Source organism: Nicotiana tabacum, chromosome 3 (assembly GCF_000715075.1).
Source record: "Nicotiana tabacum cultivar K326 chromosome 3, ASM71507v2, whole genome shotgun sequence".
Taxonomy (NCBI): domain Eukaryota; kingdom Viridiplantae; phylum Streptophyta; class Magnoliopsida; order Solanales; family Solanaceae; genus Nicotiana; species Nicotiana tabacum.
The window spans coordinates 34,868,380-34,888,812 of NC_134082.1; the positions used below are offsets into that span (position 1 = coordinate 34,868,380).

General features: G+C 38.5%; 1 pseudogene; it reads right to left on the bottom strand.

The window, feature by feature from the left end:
* Positions 1 to 1,556: 1,556 nt before the first annotated feature.
* On the bottom strand, positions 1,557 to 6,380 carry LOC107801806 (uncharacterized; annotated as a pseudogene).
* Between the last annotated feature and the right edge of the window lie 14,053 nt (positions 6,381 to 20,433).

The window sequence follows — 20,433 nt, forward strand, 5'->3', positions numbered from 1 at the left end:
TTCACTCGAACTCGAGAAAAAAGATAACCCAAAGGTTTTTTACATAGTCCCCGAGCGAGAACTGGCTCGAACTCGGGTAGCCCGGGGGATAATTAATTGAGTGAATGACTACTTGCTCTATAGGCGAACTGTCGCCACTTGCTCTTTATATGTATTTGCTTTCATCTTATTCGAGGATTCTGCTACTTTGAGCAACTTATCCTTTTTATAGAGCTCTTCTTCCTGGCGTCAGTTCTTTCACCATTTTAATTCAAGGCTTTTCGCCTAAGTTTTTATTTCCCTTCCGTTGTTTCACCATAGTTATGGCTGCTACGCAAAAATTCGTTCACCAAGAAGAGGAAAGTTCCACCTCTGCTTCTCGCTTGGTCGGTGGCACACCGCTGGCGTCCGGTGAGCTGACCTCGAGGTGCTTTGTGATGTGAAACCCAAAGATCAAAAGATATATGACATAAATATGATAGGAAGTGACGTAGGATAACATATAAAATTATGAAACTTACAAGGAGATTAGACCTCAAGATTAGAAGCGCAAGCAACCATGGATATATTAAGTCCACAACATCAAGAGCAATAATCAAGTAACCTAATCTATCACCTAAGATAGAAGATTACTTACAAGGAGAAACTATCCTTGAAGCAATCAAGACAAGTTCTTGGTAGAACTTAAGGAGAACTCTCCTGAACTCTCAAAGAGATGAATATATTTCATATAACACTCAATAATCTGGTCTAAAAATGAAAGAATGATGGCTATTTATAGAGCCATTTCAACTACTCTTTACCAAACTACAAGTATGAAAACAAATACTAAAATGGTCTTCAATGGTGGCTACATGCAATCTTCAACAATGGAGGCCTTAAAGTCATCCAAGAAATCTTAAGGTGGCCTACAAATACTGCCATACCATCTAAGTACTTGCTACGCATTTTAAATGATTTCACAAGAGCAATTCAATTCAATGTTTTCCACCAAGTACGAATGATTGAATCTCTTGTATTGGAAATCTTGGCAGATTGGTGCTGTCTTGGTAGAAAGTCTATAATTTTGTCTAGGAGTATTGTAATTGCACAATTCTTGATTCTCTGAAAAGAAGACATATGAGGCTACACTTTTAGAAAGTTTCACAGGTAAATTCATTGTATTTTATTCCACAACTAATTTCGAAGTGGACTAGTGTGATTCTGTCCAGATTTGTACAACTGTAGCTTGTATGACCATAACTTGATGTAGAAAGCTTCAAATTAAGAACGGTTTGGCTCATTAGAATCTAGACTTCAATATCCTTAATCATGATGAATGTTATAGACCAATTTGATCTATACTTGAACAGATTAATATTTTAATTTGGGCCATTGTTCGGACCGTTTTGTGAATGTTGGATAGTATTAAGTATCACTCCTTTGCTCCAATTTTCCCAAAGTATTTACCAAATGTTGCATGCCTACAAAATAAAATACTAACACACTCAAAGTAATATATTCTAAAAAGAAAGTATTACAAAATATATTATTAAAAAAGATGCAAAAGAGTTAATCACAAGTTAGTTTATCACCATTTACTCATTAATATCTCCATTTAGGCTCACTTGAGATACGTATATAAATTTTAGATTCTCATCCACACCTATGACTTCTGATGTCATGTCAAGTAGCTTCTTTACCAACCCATTCATTACTTCTTGAGCTTTTCTAGCTTTATCTCTCGTGATTGGTCCAGATGGTAAATACACATCCATGATTGCAATTTCATCGAAGCGTGCTCGTATCATTCTCCCGGTCTTCAAAAGAATTCGTCCTCGAATCTTCACCTACATCAAAGGGAGAAAGATCAGAGATATTAAAAGTCGCACTTACTTGATACTCACCTAGCAAGTCGATTTTATATGCATTGTCATTGATTCTTTCCAAGACTTGGAATGGTCCATCTCCACGTGGATGTAGCTTGGTCTTTCTTTTAGTTGGAAATCTTTCTTTTCTCATGTGTACCCAAACCCAATCTCCTGGCTGAAATGTCACACGTTTTCTTCCTTGTTAGCTTTCAATGCATACTGTTCATTTTTTTTTCAATTTGTTGTTGTGCTTGTTCCTGGATTTTCTTCATCATCTCAACCTTCCTATTACCATCTAAGCTAACCAGCTCTTTTACAGGTAAAGGAACCAAATCTAATGGTGTCAAAGGATTAAAACCATACACAACTTCAACGGAGAAAAGCCTATAGAAGAATGCATTGTTCTATTATATACAAATTCAATAAGAGGTATACAATCTTCCCAATTTTTCAAGTTCCTTGTAATCACAACACGCAGTAAAGAACCTAATGTTCTATTAACTACTTCTGTTTGACCATCAATTTGGGGATGACAAGAACTAAAAAATAATAATTTAGTTCCCAACTTACCCCACAAAACCCTCCAAAAGTGGCTAAGAAACTTTGTATCTCTATCGCTCACAATAGTTTTAGGAATGCCATGCAACCTAACAACATCCCTAAAGAACAAAGTAGAAACATGAGTAGCATCATCAGTTTTGTGACATGGTATGAAATGAGCCCTTTTAGAGAATCTGTCAACAACAATAAATATGCTATCCATCCCCCTTTTTGACCTAGGTAGTCCTAACATGAAGTCCATAGACAAATCAACCCAAGGTCCACTAGGTACATGCAAAGGTGTGTACAACCCATGAGGCAAGAGTTTGGACTTTGCTTGCCGACATGATATGCATTGGATACAAATTATTTCGACGTCCCTATGCATATGAGGCCAAAAGAAATGTTCATGCAATATTTCCAAAGTCTTTTGAACACCAAAATGCTCCATCAAGCCTCCAGAATGAGCTTCTCTTACTAGTAACTCTCTTATAGAACACATAGGAATATATAGTTTACCTTCTCTGAATAAATAGCCTTCGTGTCTATAATATTTACCAAAAGAAGTATCTTCACATTCTTCAAATATTTGACAAAAATCATGATATTTAGCATACAATTCTTTAATATGTTCAAATCCCAACAACTTAGATGTAAGAGTTGACAGAAGGGCATACCTATGAGATAGTGCTTCAGCAACTATATTTTCCTTACCTTGCTTATATTGAATCACGTAAGGAAATATTTCTATAAATTTAACCCACTTGGCATGCCTTCAGTTGAGCTTTACTTGACCTTTCAAATGCTTCAAAGATTCATGGTCCGTCCGAAGAATGAATTCCTTAGGCTAAAAGGTAGTGTTGCCAGGTCTCTAATGATCTCACCAATGTATAAAGCTCCTTATCCTATGTTGAATAATTCAATGTAGCTCCTCCAAGATTTTCACTAAAGAATGCAATTGGCTTTTGATTCTGCATCAGCACAACACCTATCCCGATTCCTGATGCATCACACTCAACCTCAAAAGCTTTGTTAAAATCTGGTAATTGCAATAATGGAGCAGAACAAAGTTTTTCTTTCAACAAACTAAAGACATTCTCTTGTTCCTTTCTCCACGTAAAATCCCGATCCTTCTTTATGACCTCAGTCAATGGTGCTGCAATAGAGCTAAAGTCCCTAACAAACCTTCGATAGAAACTAGCTAAACTATGAAAACTTCGCACCTCGGTCACCGATTTTGGTGTTGGCCAATCCTTGATAGCCTTCACCTTTTGCTCATCTACCTCAATCCCTTTACTACTAACAACAAACCCAAGAAAGATTACCTTATCCATACAAAATGTGCACTTTTTCAAGTTAGCATACAATCTTTCTTTTCTAAGCACTTCCAAAATACATTTTAAATGCTTTACATGTTCATCAAGACACTTGCTATAAATAAGGATGTCATCAAAATAAACCACAACAAACTTTCCAATATAAGTACATAAAACATGATTCATTAAGCGCATGAAAGTGCTAGGTGCATTAGTTAATCCAAAAGGCATCACAATCCATTCATACAAACCATATTTAGTTTTGAATGCAGTCTTCCATTCGACACCAAGTTTCATACGAATTTGGTGATATCCACTTTTAAGATCAATTTTAGAGAATATGCATGAACCATGTAATTCTTCAAGCATATCATCTATTCTAGGTATGGGATGACGATACTTTACCGTTATCTTGTTAATGGCTCGGCAATCAACACACATTCACCAAGTTCCTTCCTTCTTTGGCACCAAAAGCACTGGCACTGCATATGGACTCATACTTTCACGGATGTATCCCTTTGCTAAAAGCTCCTCAGCTTGCCTTTGCAACTCTTTTGTCTCCTCGGGGTTGCTTCGATAAGCTAGCCTATTTGATATAGACTCTCTCGGGATGAGATCAATTTGATGTTCAATTCCTCAAATTGGTGGCAATCTATTTGGAATATCCTCAGGAAAGATATCCTTAAATTCCTGCAAAAGAGAAGAAGCAACACTAGGAAAAGGAATGGTTAGTTCATTAGCGCACAAATAAGATCCCTAATACAAAAGAACCACAAGGTGTGACCTAGATTTGTAAGCACTCATACACTCTCTGGATTTTGCATATATGCTTATTTTGCTCTCTTTTACCTCATCTTCTTTATCCTCATAAATGTTTTTAATTTTCACTTCCCTCTTTTTTTCTTGCTCATTGGGTCTCTCAATATTCACAAAATCATCTTTTCTTTCTCCCTCATTTATTTTTTTCCTCTTCTTTTTTCTTATTGCTCTTTTTTTTTTCTTTTTCCTTATTCCCATGAGAATATCTCAACTTCATTTGATCTTCAAAAACTTGCTTCGGTTTTAAAGGTGAAAGTGTCACCTTCCTTCCCTCTTTTTCAAATGAATATCTATTCTTGTAACCATCATGCATTGCTTTCCTATCAAACTGCCATGGTCGGTCGAGCAAAATATGACATGCTTGCATAGGCACAACGTCACACAATACTTCATCACTATACTTCCCGATGGAAAATGGCACCATCACTTGCTTACTCACCTTCACTTCTCCTCTATCATTTAATTAATGCAAGTTATAAGGAGTAGGATGTTTTAAGCAATGTAAACCCAATTTCTCAACCATAGTTGTACTTACTACATTAGTACAACTACCCCCATCAATTATCATGGAACAAATCTTTTCCCTTGCCTGGCACCTGGTGTGAAAGATATTTTCTCTTTGCACAAGAACATCATCTTCCTTTATCTGCAAACTCATGACTCTCCTCAGCACCATCAATTCACCAATTAGAGGTGACTCAACATCACTACCCTCCTCATAGTGAGGTGTACCAACCACATCTTCACTATCATCATCATCACTCTCCACATCCGGCTCAAAGCTCCCATCAACTTTTAAAATCATTGTCCTTCTATTAGGACATTCAGAAGCAATATGCTGAACCCCATGACATTTAAAACATTTAGTATCTCTATTTCTAGTATTAGTAGTGAATGAATTAGTACCTTGAGCTTTGTTTTCCTTGATTTTGTCTTCTTTAGGCCTTTGGATAGCTCTGTCTTCTCTTGGCTTACTCCAATTTCCCCTCCAAGAAGTGTTTGTATCCTTCAATTTTCCCCAACTTGGACTAGGAATAGGCTGCTTGTTTCAACCCTTCAACTTGAGCTGCCTTTCGACTTTTACAGCCATGTGCACAAGTTCCTCTATCTCCACATAATGTTGTAAGCCTACAACATTTGCAATTTCTCTATTCAATCCATTAATGAACCTTTGCATAGTTGCCTCGCGGTCTTCTTCAATGTTGGCTATAATCATAGACATCTCCATCTCTTGGTAATATTCCTCAACACCTTTTGTACCTTGGTATAAGGTTTGAAGCTTCCTATGAAGATCTCTATAGTAATGTGAGAGAACAAATTATTTCCTCATAATAGCCTTCATCTCTTCCCAAGAAGAAACATGTCTTTATAAATTTTTCCTCCTATTCACCACTATCTTTTCCCACCATGTTGAAGCATAATCAGTGAATTTAGTAATTGCTAATTTTACCTTCTTCTCCTCCGAGTAATTATGGCAATCAAACACCTTCTCAACCTTTCTTTCCCAGTCTAGATAGGCTTCCGGATCACTCTTCCCTTGAAAGGAAGGGATGCTCATCTTAATAATACCCAAATTCCTATCAACCCCTTCTTCATTCCTAAGTCCCCTTTGTGGTCTTCCTCTTCTACCCCATCTTTGACAATGTCTTCCCATATCAATATAGTCATTATAACTATCTTCTTCAATGCCATCGAAGTGTTCTTCACCAACCCGTAGTTGTGCACGTGGTTGTTCTTGCCTCCATTCGTTCCCTGGGACTCTTCTCCTATTTTCATTTTCTTCTACCATCTCTTGCATATTATCTAATCTCATGCTCATCATTGAAAAATTCTCGTTGTATCGCTTGAATGGAAACCAATATATCTGGATTGGCATTTACACTTCCTGTGCTTTCACCACCATTACCTGCATGTGACATGCTTATACAAAAAAAAGGGCCTCACAATACTCCCTCACGTGTTTACACTCGCTCAATTTCACACAACCCTCGTGTTTGTCCCTCAATAATATTTTTTTTTCACTCAAGCCTTTTACTACTATAGAGTTTTCCTTTGTAGTTCTACCAAGTAACTAAATCTGGATAACTTCAAAAGAAAGTTTCTATTGTAGAATTTTAATATAAAAAGTTCATGAGTTGACAAGAGAAGAAACAATTATGCTGAAAAATAATAAATAAAGAAAACAACAAAATTCAGCAAGAATAGCTGAATACAGAGGATTGACTATATGGATTTAATCATAACTGGAGATACACGAATAAAATGATTTGATTCAGAGAGGACAAAAAGGATCACAATAGGTAGTATTTATGTAAAATACTACTTGTTGAGTACGAAGAATAGATGACTAAAAGAAAATTCTAGAAACAAAAGAATGCTCTAGATTATAGTATTTTTGGATATATATTTTTTTGTTTTGTTTTTCTGTTTTAAATAAAGAGCTCAAAACTTGAACAAATATATAATACAATATAATCAACAAGGCTCTGATACGAAATGACGCGGAACCCAACAATCAAAAGATATATGACGTAAATATGATTGGAAGTGACATAGTATAAAAGATAAAATTATGAAACATACAAGGAGATTAAACCTCAAGATTAGAAGCGCAAGCAACCCTGGATGTATTAAATCCACAACTGCAAGAGCAATAATCAAGTAACCTAATCTATCATCTAAGAAAGAAGATTACTTACAAGGAGAAACTATCCTTGAAGCAATCAAGACAAGTTCTTGGTAAAACTTAAGGAGAATTCTCCTAAACTCTCAAAGAGATGAATATATTTCATATAACACTCAATTATCTGGTCTTACAATGAAAGAATGATGGCTATTTATAGAGCCATTTCAACTACTCTTTACCAAACTACAAGTATGAAAACAAATACTAAAATGGTCTCCATTCGTTCCCTGGGACTCTTCTCCTATTTTCATTTTCATCTACCCTCTCTTGCATATTATCTAATCTCATGCTCATCATTGAAAAATTCTCGTTGCATCGCTTGAATGGAAACCAATATATCTGGATTGGCATTTACACTTCCTGTGCTTTCACCACCATTACCTGCATGTGATATGCTTATACAAAAAAAAATAAGGCCTCACAATACTCCATCACATGTTTACACTCGCTAAATTTCACACAACCCTCGTGTTTGTCCCTCAATAATGTTTTTTTTTCACTCAAGCCTTTTACTACTATAGAGTTTTCCTTTGTAGTTCTAACAAGTAACTAAATCTGGATAACTTCAAAAGAAAGTTTCTATTGTAGAATTTTAATATAAAAAGCTCATGAGTTGACAAGAGAAGAAACAATGATGCTGAAAAATAATAAACAAAGGAAACAACAAAATTCAGCAAGAATAGCTGAATACAGAGGATTGACTATATGGATTTAATCATAACTGGAGATACACGAATAAAATTGATTTGATTTAGAGAGGACAAAATGATCACAATAGGTAGTATTTAAGTAAAATACTACTTGTTGAGTACGAAGAATAGATGACTAAAAAAAAATTCCAGAAACAAAAGAATGCTCTAGATTATAGTATTTTTGGATATATATTTTTTTTTGTTTTTTTGTTTTGTTTTTCTGTTTTAAATAAAGAGCTCAAAATTTGAACAAATATATAATACAATATAATCAACAAGGCTCTGATACGAAATAACGCGGAACCCAACGATCAAAAGATATATGACGTAAATATGATTAGAAGTGACATAGTATAAAAGATAAAATTATGAAACATACAAGGAGATTAAACCTCAAGATTAGAAGCGCAAGCAACCATGCATATATTAAATCTACAACCTCAAGAGCAATAATCAAGTAACCTAATCTATCATCTAAGAAAGAAGATTACTTACAAGGAGAAACTATCCTTGAAGCAATCAAGACCAGTTCTTGGTAGAACTTAAGGAGAATTCTCCTAAACTCTCAAAGAGATGAATATATTTCATATAACACTCAATTATCTGGTCTTACAATGAAAGAATGATGGCTATTTATAGAGCCATTTCAACTACTCTTTACCAAACTACAAGTATGAAAACAAATACTAAAATGGTCTTCAATGGTGGCTACATGCAATCTTCAACAATGGAGGCCTTAAAGTCATCCAACAAATCTTATGGTGGCCTACAAATATTTCCATACCATCTTACTAATTGCTTCACATTTTAAATGATTTCACACGAGCAATTCAATTCAATGTTTTCCACCAAGTATGAATGATTGAATCTCTTGTATTGGAAATCTCGGCAGATTGGTGCAGTCTTGGTAGAAAGTCTATAATTTTGTCTAGGAGTGTTGTAATTGCACAATTCTTGATTCTCTGAAAATAAAACATATGAGGCTACACGTTTGGTAAGTTTCACAGCTTAATTCAGTGTATTCTATTCCACAACTAATTTCGAAGTGGGCTAGTATGAATTTGTCCAGATTTGTACAACTGTAGCTTGTATGACCATAACTTGATGTAGGAAGCTTGAAATTAAGAAAGGTTTGGCTTATTAGAATCTAGAATTAAATATATTTAATCATGATGAATTTTGTAGCCCAACTTGATCTATACTTGAACAGATTAATATTTTAAGTTGGTCCATTGTTCGGACAGTTTTGTGAATGTTTGATAGTATTAAGTATCACACCTTTGGTCCAATTTTCCCAAAGTTTATACCAAATGTTGCATGGCTACAAAAGAAAATACAAACACACTCAAAGTAATATATTCTAAAAATAAAGTATTACAAAATATATTATTAAAAAAGATACAAAAGAGTTAATCACAAGTTAGTTTATCACCATTTACTCATGAGTATCTCCATTTAGGCTCACTTAAGATACATGTATAAATTTTAGATTTTCATCCACACGTATGACTTCCGATCTCATTTCAAGTAGCTTCTTTACCAACTCATGCATTACTTCTTGAGCTTTTCTAGCTTTAGCTCTCGTGATTGGTCCAGATAGTAAATATAGATCCATGTTTGCTATTTCATCGAGCGTGCTCGTATCACTTTGTCTCGAGGAGGGACTTTCTGTTAGAGAGACCTCCTAACATTCAGGTCCATTGGGAGCATGCATCGAGGTTCATATCATCAATAGGAGAGGAACACCTCGAGGCAGTTAGGAGAGACTGCAAATGGGGAGAAAGGTGATACTGTAGGTACCTTCACCAATCCGTGGTTGTGCATGTAGTTGTTCTTGCCTCCATTCGTTCCCTGGGACTCTTCTCCTATTTTCATTTTCTTCTACCCTCTCTTGCATATTATCTAATCTCATGCTCATCATTGAAAAATTCTCACTGCATCGTTTGAATGGAAACCAATATATCTGGATTGGCATTTACACTTCCTATGCTTTCACCACCATTACCTGCATGTGACATGCTTATACAAAAAAAAATAGGGCCTCACAATACTCCCTCACGTGTTTACACTCGCTCAATTTCACACAACCCTCGTGTTTGTCCCTCAATAATGTTTTATTTCACTCAAGCCTTTTACTACTATAGAGTTTTCCTTTGTAGTTCTACCAAGTAACTAAATCTGGATAACTTCAAAAGAAAGTTTCTATTGTAGAATTTTAATATAAAAAGCTCATGAGTTGACAAGAGAAGAAACAATGATGCTGAAAAATAATAAACAAAGGAAACAACAAAATTCAGCAAGAATAGCTGAATACAGAGGATTGACTATATGGATTTAATCATAACTGGAGATACACGAATAAAATAATTTGATTCAGAGAGGACAAAAAGGATCACAATAGGTAGTATTTAAGTAAAATACTACTTGTTGAGTACGAAGAATAGATGACTAAAAAAAATTCCAGAAACAAAAGAATTCTCTAGATTATAGTATTTTTGGATATATATAATTTTTTGTTTTTTTTTGTTTTGTTTTTTTGTTTTAAATAAAGAGCTCAAAACTTGAACAAATATATAAGACAATATAATCAACAAGGCTCTGATACGAAATGACGCGGAACCCAACGATCAAAAGATATATGACGTAAATATGATTGGAAGTGACATAGTATAAAAGATAAAATTATGAAACATACAAGGAGATTAAACCTCAAGATTAGAAGCGCAAGAAACAATGGATATATTAAATCCACAACCTCAAGAGCAATAATCAAGTAACCTAATCTATCATCTAAGAAAGAAGATTACTTACAAAGAGAAACTATCCTTGAAGCAATCAAGACAAGTTCATGGTAGAACTTAAGGAGAATTCTCCTAAACTCTCAAAAAGATGAATATATTTCATATAACACTAAATTATCTGGTCTTACAATTAAAGAATGATGGCTATTTATAGAGCCATTTCAACAACTCTTTACCAAACTACAAGTATGAAAACAACTACTAAAATGTTCTTCAATGGTGGCTACATGCAATCTTCAACAATAGAGGCATTAAAGTCATCCAACAAATCTTATGGTGGCCTACAAATATTGCCATACCAACTAACTAATTGCTGCACATTTTAAATGATTTCACAAGACCAATTCAATTCAATGTTTTCCACCAAGTATGAATGATTGAATCTCTTGTATTGGAAATCTCGGCAGATTGGTGCAGTCTTGGTAGAAAGTCTATAATTTTGTCTAGGAGTGTTGTAATTGCACAATTCTTGATTCTCTGAAAATAAGACATATGAGGCTACCCGCTTGGTAAGATTCACAGCTAAATTCAGTGTATTCTATTCTACAACTAATTTCGAAGTGGACTAGTGTGATTCGGTCCAGATTTGTACAACTGTAGCTTGTATGACCATAACTTGATGTAGGAAGCTTCAAATTAAGAAAGGTTTGGTTCATTAGAATCTAGACTTAAATATCTTTAATCATAATGAATTTGGTAGCCCAATTTGATCTATACTTGAACAGATTAATATTTTAATTTGGGTCACTGTTCGGACAGTTTTGTGAATGTTGGATAGTATTAAGTATCACTCCTTTGCTCCAATTTTCCCAAAGTTTATACCAAATGTTGAAAGCCTACAAAAGAAAATACAAACACACTCAAAGTAACATATTCTAAAAATAAAGTATTACAAAATATATTATTAAGAGAGATGCAAAAGAGTTAATCACAAGTTAGTTTATCACCATTTACTCATGAGTATCTCTATTTAGGCTCACTTAAGATACGTGTATAAATTTTAGATTTTCATCCACACGTATGACTTCCGATCTCATGTCAAGTAGCTTCTTTACCAACCCATGCATTACTTCTTGAGCTTTTCTAGCTTTAGCTCTCGTGATTGGTCCAAATGGTAAATATTGATCCATGATTGCTATTTCATCGAGCTTACTGGTATCACTTTGTCTCAAGGAGGGACTTTCTGTTAGAGTGACCTCCTAACATTCTGGTCCATTAGGAGCATGCATCGAGGTTCATATCATCAATAGGAGAGGAACACCTTGAGGCAGTTAGGAGAGACTGAAAATGGGGAGAAAGGTGATACTGCAGGTACCTTCCCTGGAAGAGAACATCATGGCTCATGTAGAGGGTTTTTTGAACGTATACACGTACCCCTTTACGTTGGGCCCTCTCGATATAGTCACGCTTGAGTTTTGCAGCAGATATCAGGTTACCCTGGCACAGGTTCACCCATCATTTGGAAGTATTGTGTTGATGATAAGGTACTTTGCAGATAAAGTCGGGCTTGAGTTCACCCTCAGCCATCTTGTTAGATTGTACCGGCCCTTGCATTATTGAGGCCTGATTACTCTACGACGTCGATCCACCCGACCCTTTGTTCCCAATAATGAAGATGACAAGGACGAGGGTGGATGAGTCAATTTGTCTGAGTGCAAACTGTCGATATCATCCCCGCAGAGTTCCTATAATTTCATGAGAAATGGAATTTCACACGTAAGTGGCACACTTGTGTTTTTATCATTTTTGTTCATAGTGGAGGCAGACTCCGTAAAGACGTGTTCCTTTTCTTTTCTATAGCAATCCCGTGGCTACCATATGAGGTCCCTGACCTAGCGGATTAGACTCGAAAACTAGCTGCTTGCTCGACTTATGATGAGCAAAAGTGGCGAGATCTGTCCAAGGGTAGATGGGAGGCAAAATACCACAGTACGTGCTGTGTTGTTTATTTTCATTGAAAGATACTTTCTTTTATGTGTATTAACTCAGTCACCACATGTATTAGAGAGTTTTCTGAGATGAGACCGTCCTCCCTTAGAGAGGAGGAAGGATCGTTGACTTCGTGCCGAGGAATGATAACAAACAGAAGGAATCCCTAAAGGACAAGGGTGCTCATAGCGAGGCAAGCCTTACTTGGAGGCTCAAAGAAGATGTATCAGCTGATGTTGCAGCACCCGAGGCTTCTAGCCTCGGGAAAATGGTTCCTTCTTTGCCGCCGTCTTCTTTTCCCGTCAAAGGTACTTCGAGGGATAAATATTTTCTGCCGCCATCTTCTTCCCTGGTCGAAGGTAATTTGGGGGATACAAATTTTCTGCTGCCATATTCGTCTCCCGTCGAAGGTACTTCGAGGGATGTTCGAGCCAAGGGCCGCCTAAATCAAGCGGGGTACCGAGTGATCATATCCTCACCAAGAGTGGTTCAACTGCGGCCGATGAGACTAGGCCAGTAGATGCACGCTCAACTTTTAAGGAGGATCAACGACTCTATTTTGTGGTAAGTTTTGACTTTGTTGGTTTTTTGGTTTTGCATTTTTATTTTCTCACGGAGCTTATTTTTCATAGGCCTTTGACAATCTCAAGTTTGAGCTGCTCCACCGTGAAGCTAGGTTGCGGAAAGTCTTGGACGGGGAAAAATCCCTCAAGCTTCTTTGCGATAAAAGGGGAAAGAAGTCGAGACACCTTTGGTACGAGATGAATCGAAGCTTGAACTACGAAGGCCGCCTAGAGAAATAGGTAACCTTTATTTCGAGGGAATGCATTTGTCTTCTTCTATCCTCGGAGATTAATATTCAGATACTTCAGTTGCAGAGTAAGACGGAGGATCTGGAACGCCTTTGGGGCGAAGTTGATCAGGCCAGGTATGAGTGTAATAAGTTAAAGGCTCAGATAAATGCCCAAGTTGCAGCCAAGAAGAATGCTTTGGCTAAGTATTTTACCCTCGAGGTGCAACTCCGAAATGCTCGTGAAAATAGCTTGTTCTAGACGAGCAGGATTGTAAGGCTCGAGTCTAACCTTTTGAAGATGAAGGCCAAGGTCGTGGACGCCCGGGCTGAAGCTGAAGAGGTTTGAGCTTAGGCTAATAAAAAAGTGGCCGTTTATTTAAAAGATGCTACTAACGCTCGAGCTGAGTTGAGAGGGGCTTCCGATCGGGAGAGCAAAAGCAATAAATATGCCTAGTGCAAATCCTGAAGGGAAACCATCGAGGAGATCCACACTAGGGGCTACGATCTCTCAGAAGAGATAGAACAGGCCAAGGCGGATGAATACGACACCAAGTTCCTTGCATCCGATGCCGAAGATAATGATGAAGGGGCCGATGGGGCCGCAGTCCCTGAGGGGAAAGTAGACTAGGCCTTTTCTTTTTGATTTTGCGTATAATGCTCTTAGAGAACATTGTAAACAAAGACTTGTTCTATTTCACACACACACACATGCACACACACACACACTCACACACACACACACACACACACACACACACACATATATATATATATATATATATATAAAGAAGCATTTCGGTTTTCTCCTTTCATGATTTCTCTTTGCTTGAGTATATCTTTCTGTGTCTTGAATTTTGACGTTTGTCAATGATTATCCAGATGAATTGGCCTTCGAGGTAAAACCCTTATGATTACAAAACGGCAATGAGGCTTGATAGGCTGGCCCGTAGGCTCTTACGCATTTGCCCTTAGGCTCTTTTTAGTTGATCGTTTCGGGCTCAGTTTTCGAGTCGGGCTCATCGACCCTTAGGTTTTTGAATTTTAAGCTAGCTCTTAGGCTCTTATGCATTAGGTCGGCACGACCTCTAATATGGGCTAGCGCTTAGGCTCTTACGCGGTGGGTCAGTACAACCTCTAATATAGGCTGGCGCTTAGGCTCTTATGCGGTGGGTCGGTACGACCTCTATATAGGCTTTATTTTTTCCTCATTAAAGACTTTTTTGAAGTTTTGTGTTCATCTGGCTCTTCGACGGTTCGATGAGAACCTCGATTGTGAGCCATTATGTGATGATAATCGAGCACCTCGGGAGGTTTCGCTCGTTGGCTGAATTTTCTCGAAGCCTTTTTATTGTCTGGAGCTGACATGATCAAAGCTCTTTTACTTATGCCGAGGGTAGCCTGATTAACCAGTTCTTTTTGAAGTAATTATTAAAGGCCTGTGATTTTGTGGCGACGGTTAGGCATCCCCGAGTTGTGTTAGTTTGACCATAGCCTTATGACTTTAGTCATTGTGTTTGGCCATAGCCTTTTAGTCCCTGAGTGAGGTAGCCTTGGCGTCTATATCGAGGGTATGCCTTTTTAGGGGTATTACCAGTTCGAAAATATAGCCTTGACTTTAAGATTGGGATTTATGCCTTTTGTAAGGTCTTACGAATTTGAACATGCCTTACTTGAGGTCTTACAGATAGGCTACTTAGCACAAGTATAATTCATGCCTTGCTTGAGGCTACTTGGCACAAGTATAATTCATACCTTGCTTGAGGTCTTACAAATTCATGCCTGATTATGGAGGCTCTTATGAGCTCAAGGCTGCCTCATGAAGGTCTTATGGGCTAGAGGTTGCCTCATGGAGGTCTTATGAGCTCGAGGTTGCCTCATGGAGGTCTTACACCTTTTACTATTGCCACATGGAAGGCTTTCAGGCTCGAGGTTGCCTGCTTGGGGTCTTTGAAGCGCGAAGTGTTTTGATGGTAAAAGATACTCCTTTTATTACTTGGTACAAGTATACATGTTCTCATCGTCGAGGGTTCAATTATTCTATGCGGACATGGTTCATTTGACCGTTTGGCCGGATACATCATTTTTCTATCGAGACCCTTTTTGGCTTATCTTGATTTCTCCGGGGAGGTGATTTCCCTGGGGGATGCCCCCCCGGTATTCGAGGTTGATTGAAGAGAAGCCTGAAGTACTTGTTAATTTCTCCTTAGGTAGCATATAGATGTTGCCTGGTTAAAAACCTTACCGATAAAAACCTTACCGATAAAAACCTTCTTGGGATAAAATCCGATCGAAGGAAAAGAGTGCAACGCATGCTTTAAAACTTAAGGTCTTCAAGCTGGAAGGTGCTTCGATTTTTCTAATCGGACACCTGCACACAGGTTAGTGTAAGATGTAAATAAAAAGGGAGACAGTTATACCTTAGTAGTGATGACAGTTCGAGCCTCGATATGCTTCCACTGCTTGCTCCGGGGATGCGGTACGGTTCTTTGTTCATTCACTCGGGTGAAGCCGAGAATGTAGCTTGTGATTACTACTTTTCTATTTTCTTATCTTTTGGCTCCTTCGATGATGAAGGTGTTGATGCCGGTGCTACGTCGTGCATCACGAACATCTCTCTTGCTGCATACTTCTCCCCGTATACCGTTTTTATTCCGTCCTTTGTTGGAAACTTCATCATTTGATGAAGGGTTGATGGTACTGCTCTTATGCAGTGTATCCACTGTCTTTTGAGCAAGGCATTGTACCTCATGTCTCCTTCAATGACATGAAACTTGGAATTTTGGGTTGTGCTGGCCACGTTGACCGGGAGGGTGATTTCCCCTTTCATCGTCTCGCTCACCATGATGAATCCATTGAGGACTTGAGAGGTGGGTACGATCTGGTCGAGCAGTCCGAGCTGCTCCACCACTCTTGACCTGATAATGTTGGCCGAACTAGCTGGATCCACAAGTACGCGTTTAAGTTGAAATGTATTCACAAGAAAAGAAATTTCCAATGCATCGTTATGAGGCTAAGACTGGGCCTCGATGACCTCTTCTCTGAATGTGAGAGCATACTCGGGTACGTAACCTTGAGTTTGCTTATCCCTGGTGATGGATATTTTCATTCATTTGATAATGGGTTCCTACAGGATGTCGATTCCTCCAACTATCATGTGAATGACATGTTGTGGCTCTTCTGTTTCATTTTTCCTATTCGCCTCTCTCTCCCTAAATTGATTTTTTGCTCGGTTACTGAGGAACTCTTAGAGGTTCCCTTTGTTAATTAATCAGGCTACTTCTTCTCTAAGTTGTCTGCAATCTTCGGTCCTATGACCGTGTGTGCCGTGAAATTCACACATCAAGTTAGGGTTCCTTTGTGACGGATCTACTACTATGGGTTTTGGCCACCTGGTGTCTTTGATTTTACCTATGGTTGATGCGATGTCTGAAACATTAATGTTGAAGTTGTACTCAGATACTCAGGGTGCCTCCGTCGGTCCTGCGTGTCTGTCGAATCTAGCTCTGCTCATAAGTCCCTGAGGATTCTAACCTCGGTCTGCCCTTTGGTCATTTCGGGGTATCTTACGCCTTGGGGCGTTTCTTCGATCTTCAATTTACGGTTGATACGTTTCCTTGTTTGCATTTGGTTCCTTTGCCAGGAGCCTGCTGGGATATACTAAGCCCGAGGGGGCTCCTAGTTGGTCGTCCTCGGCCCTAACTATTGATTGATACCGGTTGTGGATATCCACCAAAGTCACGGCGGGATATTCAACCAAGTTCTACTTTAGCCGCTTAGAAGCTATAGAGCTTCGTTTGTTCAAACCTTGGGTGAAGGCCTGTACTACCCAGTCATTAGAGACTGGTGGTAATTCCATTCACTCTATTTGAAAGCAAGATACAAACTACCGTAGCATCTCATTTTCTCTCTGTTTGATTTTGAAGACGTCGAATTTCCTTGTAGCAACCTTGATGGCACCGGCATGTGCCTTTATAAAAGAATCTGCCAACATGGCAAATTACTCTATCAAATTTGGGGATAGGTTGTGATACCACATCATGGCCGCTTTTGAAAGTGTTTCTCCGAATTTTATTAATAGGAAGGATTTAATCTCGTCGTCTTTCAGGTCATTTCCCTTTACAACACAAGTGTAAGCAGTAATGTGCTCGTTAGGGTCTCAAAGTTCTATCGGGCATTCTAAATTTCTTTGGGATGGGCTTAGGAGCTGCGCTCGATGGGAATGGCTTTTGTACGAATTTCTTTGAATCTACACCCTTCAGAATCGGGGGTGCGCCCGGGATCTGGTCGACCCTTGAATTGTAGGTCTTCACCTTTTTGTCATTAGCTTCTATCATCTTTTCGCCCGATTCAATCCTCTTTGTGAGGTCCTCGAGCATCTTCATAGTAGCAGGATCGACTGCTGACCCGTTGTTGCTTGATCTTTCCGGTACCTATTCGACTTGAGAAGCCGTTTCCGGTGCTGCTGTGCTTAGAGTTTTTTTATGGCTGTGCAGTTGAGCAATCGCCAGCTGTTGTGCCTGCAACATCTCAAAAATGACGTGAACGCTAACCTCTTGTTCCTCCCGAGCTGGGGTTTTTTGAGCTTCTTGTTGGTTTTCTTGGCGTATACTCCAATTAGTGTGGGAGCTTATATCGACATGTTGGGCATTGCATGAGAACACATCCACGAGGATTGTCTATGGTGCATCCTCAGGGTTTCGCAGTGGTACTCTGATGCCTGGAACAACTATACCATTCTCTCTATGGTCCTCAGGACCATTGTTTTCATGTGCATTCACTGAGTTAGATATTTTGACCTGAAATCAAAGATTCTTGGGCAAGAAAAAGTGTAAAGAATAACTTGTGTTTTCAGTAAACCAGCACCAAAACAATCACTATTATTTTTATCCCCACGATAGGCGCCAAACTGTTTACCTTGAAAATGGTAATTACAATTAGATTTGATTTTGTGGTTCTAAAAATACATAATTTATTTTTATGCTAGTTGTTAGGCAGTAGATGTGAGTCAGGAAAATAAGATAATAACTTAAGAATAGTAGGTTAATCAAACAAAATAACCGTAAATCGGGGCCTCGAGTTGGCCTACTCTGGCCTCAAAGTCGAGCTTGAGTGCTTGACTGAGGCTGACCGATGAAGGACTAATAGTTCCAAGGGCCTCAATAATGGCTCTTTGTGATCAATGAAGAGTAATAAATGAAGAACAATCAATGAAATATAATAAATGTAAACATTAAATCAAAGGGAAGACAATGGAGAATGATTAAATTAGAGACCAGAGAATGTTCTTGTTCTTGTATTGAATATCATGTGTGCAAGAAATAACAAAGGTCCCCTTTATATAGAAGGGGAATCCCAACATAGTACATATAAATTTATTACAAGGATAAACAGTTGATACAACTATTTAATGTCACGGTACGGACTTGTGCTATTCTTGTAGACCTAGTCAGCTTTATCCACGTGCCTTTTAGGAATTTTCCGCTTGTCTAAGATATTCACCAATTTGCACTACCCCGAGGTCGAGTATTTGGAGCCCTTGGGGTAAAACCTCGAGCTGTGTTTCGAGGTTTCTAAAGACGGGCTGTGAGATGCCATAATGATCACAAAATCGGACTCTCCGATTTTAGCCATACAACCGTGTACAGATAGTCCTCTTGTTTCTCGGAGCAAAGATGACGAGAAACGATATGAACTTTTCCAATCCCTTCTTGATGTGTCACGACGTAAGTGACGAGCCCGACTATTATGTCAGCGATAAGTGGATACTGAAACGCCCTGGCAATTCGGTTATCGAGGCATTAAATGCCTATTAGTTACTGGTTGGCCACCACTGGTTCTGTACCGCCACTAGCAAGCTATAAATACCGCAACCTTCTTCCACTCAACTTTATGCTCAAAATTTCCCTCATTGTTGCTTCTCTTCAAAAACCTTTGTGTATTGCAACCCTTGCTCCCAAATCTCTTGAATCTTTAGCAAACTGTATATCATCCTAATTCCCTTCTCTTCTACCTTAGATTGGCAAAGACTTCTAAAATCGTACCGTAAAAGGAGGTCACCTCTTCTTTATGGCCCGCCAATGACAGAGCTACAATGGAACCTCACCTTGAGGATTTCGTTCTAGGAGGGTGTCCTACTGTCGCAAATTTTAGGATTGGAAAAACCTCCTCAGTACCTGGTCAATATGAACTGGTCTAGAGGTACATATGTACGATAACCGACGATCTCCTTGACAAAGTTAAAGAGGAGTACCACTGAGTCGATAAACATGTCGTGGTACCTTCGCCCAAGGAGTTGATCACTACCGATATGGAGGGTTTCCTAAGTGTTTACACTTACTCTTTCACGTTAGGTCCCTTAGACCCTATCATCGTCGCCTTATGCAAGAGTTATGATATGAACCTCGGCCATATCCATCCTTCCTTTTGGAGAATAGTGATCCTCCTCCGATTCTTTGTAAGAATAAATCGAAAGATGTCCTTTCACCCTCGATCATCTTATGTGCCTTTACAGTCCCCGACTTTATCGAGGAGGGCTGATAAAGCTTGTTCGTTGTGCCATTAAGGCCCTGTTCTTAAGCATAGACAAAGCTCGCGATTGAGGTTGGATGGGCTGATTTGTCAGAATAAGGACTTCAGACCTAATCCCTGCTGAAGACATGTCATTTCCTCAGAAATGGAACATGAACCGTGAGAAGTACTTTGCCTTTTTAATTTTGCTATTTTACTTCTTATCTTCTTTCCTCATCTATATTTTATGGTGTTGCAGGTGTGTCCAGGCGCCAGAGGTAATCCCCGATCTCAAGCAATGGGTCAAGAGCCTAGTATCGCAGAGACCATACTCCGAGTGTGCTTAGATAGAATTATCAAAGGGTCGATGGGAGGCCCGCAATCATGGTAAGCTTTTTTCTTACGGTTATCATTTGGGCTACTTCTCAAGCTTACTCGGCTTTTTTCCTTTGTAGGCCTTAGGAAGGATGTGGTAATGAGGCCCCCATCTGAAGAAGTCCTTACCCAACCACCTGCTCCAA